The sequence below is a fragment of the Euphorbia lathyris genome, chromosome 3 (genome assembly GCF_963576675.1).
Source record: "Euphorbia lathyris chromosome 3, ddEupLath1.1, whole genome shotgun sequence".
Taxonomy (NCBI): domain Eukaryota; kingdom Viridiplantae; phylum Streptophyta; class Magnoliopsida; order Malpighiales; family Euphorbiaceae; genus Euphorbia; species Euphorbia lathyris.
In genome coordinates, this window is record NC_088912.1 from 33909809 (window position 1) to 33914750 (window position 4942).

The following is a 4942-nucleotide window of genomic DNA, read 5'->3' on the forward strand; positions in this document are numbered from 1 at the left end:
TGTGCCAGATGAAGCACTGTTCGAAGTTTGATGCGGATGAAGCTGAGTTGAGTTTGGGGAAGATGAAGTTGGTCAGCATGTAATGGACCATCTTCTGTTCTTTTCCCATACAAGTGCTGGGTATCTCGCCCTTATGATCCTTAGGTTTATAGAACCCCTTGAGCTTCTCAGCCGTGTCTTTTGGCACTTTCTCCTTCGTCGTTCTATACTGAATTCCTTCGTCTGGTAAATCTAGTAAGGTGGCTAGATATGCAGGGGTTACGATGATTTTCTGACCTTTAACTGTGGTCTCCAAATAGTCAGAGTCATCTGCATCAACACGTAGATTCGAGTAGAATTCCCGTACTAACCTGGGATAGGTTGTTCCTGAAAGAGAAAAGAGACCTTTCCACTTGTTCTTCTCGATCCATTCACAGAATGGTTTCTCAGACGAGACAAAACTTGGAGAAAAGCATCGGCATTTTAAAACCTCCAGATTGTTGACCTTTGTGTGTACTTTGATCATTTTCCTTTCTATTTCCGTCGAAGGACCCGCGTGGTCAGCCTGAGTGGGTTTGTTTGAGGTTTGAGTTTTAGGGGTTTTGTTTTTGTTGGGAGCCATTTTTGAAGGTTTTGAGGTTTTTAGAGAGAGAAAGAAGTTCGATTTCAGGAGATTTCAAGCGTAAGGAGTGAAGAGTGGGGATTCTTCCACTTTTTATATAAATTTACGACGACCCTTATTCATTAACTAGCCGTTTTTACCTAGGGACGTTCAACCGACAAAGATTCTGTCATTTATGACATCTTCGGCGCATGGGATTTGCCATTAATGTGCGTCTTTCCAAGGTGTCAGAGGTTACACGTGTAGGTTCATTTTACGCGAGTGGGTTTCTTTTTTATTTTTCTAGAATTCGAAGCATTCGTGATGTTAAGTGTCAATGTTTTGTCTATCTCTAAATAACTCATCATACGTTTGAGCACTCAGTATGTGCTTCTACTCAGCATAAGATGAAGACTCAATATGTCTATCTACTCAGCATGGGATATTTACTCAACATTTGTATCTACTCAGTATAAACACTCAATGTTTATGTCTATTTAGCATGAGGTTATTTTTCTATTTTTAAACTTAGTAGAGAGTAGATATTTATTGTTAATTTACTTAGCATGGCATTTGCACATTCGTTCAAATTTCCACTCAGTCTAGCAATCATTCAATCATACAGAATTATTTAGAGTAGATTTGACATACCAATTGCTTCCCTTAGTGTGTTGAATTGTTCTCGTGCTAAGGGTTTAGTGAAGATATCTGCAAGCTGATCATTTGTTGGCACGTAGGTCAGCTTGATCTCATCTTTTAGTACATGGTCTCTGATGAAGTGATGCCTTATGCTAACATGCTTCATCCTACTGTGTTGGACTGGATTTTTAGATAGACCAATGGCACTTTTGTTGTCGCATTTGATCTCTATTGTCTTTGTTTTGACTCCGTAATCCTCAAGCTGTTGCTTTATCCATAGGACTTGTGCAACACAGCTTCCAGCAGCCATGTACTCAGCTTCAGTCGTAGACAGAGCTACGGATGATTGCTTCTTGCTGAACCAAGATACTAGACAACTTCCAAGGAAATGACATCCTCCTGAAGTACTCTTCCGTTCTAGCTTATCTCGTCCATAGTCAGCATCAGTATATCCAATGAGTGTGAAGTCATTTGAGGTTGGATACCATAGACCTGCATCAACTGAGCTTTGCAAGTATCTAAAAATTCTTTTTACAGCAGTTAGATGAGATTCCCTGGGGTCAGCTTGATATCTAGCACAATAGCATACTGAGTATTGAATATCCGGTCTACTGGCTGTGAGATAGAGTAAAGAACCTATCATACCTCGATAGAGTTTACTATCAACTGACTTACTCTTCTCATCCTTGCATAGGACAGTATCAGTACCCATGGGGGTTGATATTGGTTTGCAATCTACCATGCTGAATTTCTTTAATATTTCCTTGGTGTACTTAGACTTACTTATAAAGATGCTATTCTTACCTTGCTTGATTTGAAGTCCAAGGAAGAAGTTGAGTTCACCCATCATGGACATTTCGAACTCAGTTTGCATCTGTTGGCTAAATTCTTTGCACAAAGATTCGTCAGTAGCACCAAAAATTATATCATCTACATATATCTGTGCAAGTAGGGCATGTTTACCCTTTTTCTTAATAAACAAGGTTGTGTCAGCTTTTCCCCTGACATAGTTCCTGGTCAGTAGGAAGTTGGTCAACCTCTCATACCAAGCTCTTGGAGCTTGCTTTAGGCCGTACATGGCCTTTTTGAGTTTATAAACGTGGTTTGGAAATTTTAGATCTTCAAACCCAGGAGGTTGATTAACATATACCTCTTCGTTTATAAAGCCATTAAGAAATGCACTTTTCACATCCATTTGATATAGTTTAAAATTCATGTAACTGGCATAGGCACACAATATACGTATAGCTTCTAATCTAGCAACAGGAGCAAATGTTTCTCCATAGTCTATACCCTCTTGCTGTACAAGTCGAGCTTTGTTTCTAATCACATTTCCATGCTCATCTAACTTATTTCTAAAGACCCACTTGGTCCCTATGGGCTTTTGATTCCTAGGTTTAGGTACTAAATCCCATACCTCATTTCTGGTGAATTGGTCCGAAAAGATCCAAGTGTAGTAATTCCAATGGTCTTTTGGTTGAGACAATATTTTTGCTATGAAATGACTTTTTAGTTTGTTTGCCTTGCTGACAGGCTTTACACAGTTGATCTTTTTCAAACTTTAACTTGGGTAATCCCTCAACTAATTGCTTTCTAGCTAATATGGCAAGAAGGTCCATGCTGGGGTAAATTACATACGTGGTGTACAACCTTTACCTATTTTCACAATTTGGTGTACAACCTTCAATTTTGCACACTAAAATGTACAACCTTTTGGTGACCTCCCACTAAAGTGTACAACAAGTAATTATGACCGGTCAACCCTGAAGTCAACGCGCCACCTCAGCAATTTAACTTTTCTAAAAATAAAAAATTAACCCAATAAATATAACATTACTTTTATACCCTTTATAAAATCTTTTTCTTCAACCTCCTCCCTTATTTTCTTTCTACTCCATTTTCAAAAATTATCTCTCTTTAACCTTCATACTTGTTTTTTTTGTACTCCATTTTTAAAAATTATTTCTCTCTCTAACTCTCATATCTCTCTTATTTTCTCTCTCATCACTTCTCTCTCTAACTCAGGCATTCATATTCTTCTTTCCTAATGGACACAACAGGACCTACGAAGTAAGTTGGGGAATCGGCGAATCAGGAGTGCAATTAACTTCTACTAAAGCTTTAACAGCTCTAGGCTCTAAAGATTGAAATGAATTCAAGATGATTCCAGCAGATTTCGCCATCTGATTCGCCGTATCAATGAAATAATCGTAAACTCTATGAGATCTATCCAGCATTACCACAGGTAAATCTTCCGATGAAAGTCTCTCCGGCGCCCCTGGAATATCCACAACTTTGAATCCCTCGGCGACATTCTTATCGATTTTCGGCCAATAAAGTAAACAACAGAGAGCTGCAGCATTACAAGTGTAATAATAGTAAATCGGAAAATTCAGGCTAGAGAAAACACCGACGGCGGAGTTGCAGAAGAAATCAATCACTAAAGCTTTGATATTAGTGGAGTTGGAAAGTTCAGTCAGGGCTTGATGAAGATTATCGTTGTTGAGCTCAGGGAATTCGAAGAAGGAAGCTACAACGTCTTTAAAAGAGGAGAATACGGCTGCCGGGAGAGGGACGGCGGGGAGGTGAACAAATTTTATTGATGGAGTCGGGGATGAATAATTAGTTGTGTCGTCGGGTGAAGTGAAAATTATGATGGTAACTGAGACAGAAGGGTGGTGTTTGGTTATATTGTTTGCTAGTTCTATCATAGAGAAAATATGTCCTTTTCCAGGAGAAGGATATAAAACAATGGTGTCTTGTGCCATTGTTTTTTAAGCTTAGTGAGAGAGGAGAGCAGTAGTTTAGCTTTATATAGGATAAGTATATTCTTGTGTATTGAATTGGCGTTGAGAAATTTAGATTAATCCTGCGTCAGATTATTCAAATTTGTCAACTTTATTAAGAGTTAGAGAGAGAAGTGATGATAGAGATGAGAGAGAAAATAAGAGAGATGAGAGTTAGAGAGAGAATGAGAGTTAGACAGAAATAATTTTTGAAAATGGAGTACAAAGAAAACAAGTATGAAGATTGAAGAGAGAGAAATAATTTTTTGAAAATGAAGTAGAAAGAAAATAAGGGTGAAGGTTGAAGAAGAAGATTTTATAAAGGATATAAAAGTAATGTTATATTTATTGGGTTAATTTTTTATTTTTAGAAAAGTTAAATTGCTGAGGTGGCACGTTGACTTCGGGTTGACCGGTCACAATTACCTACTGTACACTTTAGTGGGAGGTCACCAAAAGGTTGTACATTTTAATGTGCAAAATTGAAGGTTGTACACCAAAGTGTGAAAATAGGTAAAGACTGTACACCACGTATGTAATTTACCCGTCCATGCTGACATGCCCAAGTCTTCTATGCCATAGCCAGGAGTTGTCCTGTTTAGACACTAAGCATATGTTTTTAGAAAACTGTTTTTCTAAGTTCAACATGTATACATTTTCTACACGAGGGGCAGTTAAAATCAATTCATTTGTATTTCCCTCGAGTATTTGACACTCAGTATCATCAAATACAACCTTTCTGCCGCTCTTGCAAAGCTGAGTTACACTCAACAGATTGTATTGGAGACCTTTAACTAAGGAGACAGACTCAATGGTTGGGTTACCTCCGATAGTACCTGAGCCGACTATCTTACCCTTCTTGTTGTCTCCAAAGCTTACGCTTCCACCTCGTTTAAGCTCTAGTGTGATGAACTGAGTTTCATCACCTGTCATGTGT

The 4942-nt window shown here is 38.3% G+C and overlaps 1 pseudogene; it reads right to left on the reverse strand.

Moving 5' to 3' along the window:
• Positions 1-3235: 3235 nt before the first annotated feature.
• Positions 3236-3987, reverse strand: LOC136222604 (UDP-glycosyltransferase 88B1-like; annotated as a pseudogene).
• Between the last annotated feature and the right edge of the window lie 955 nt (positions 3988-4942).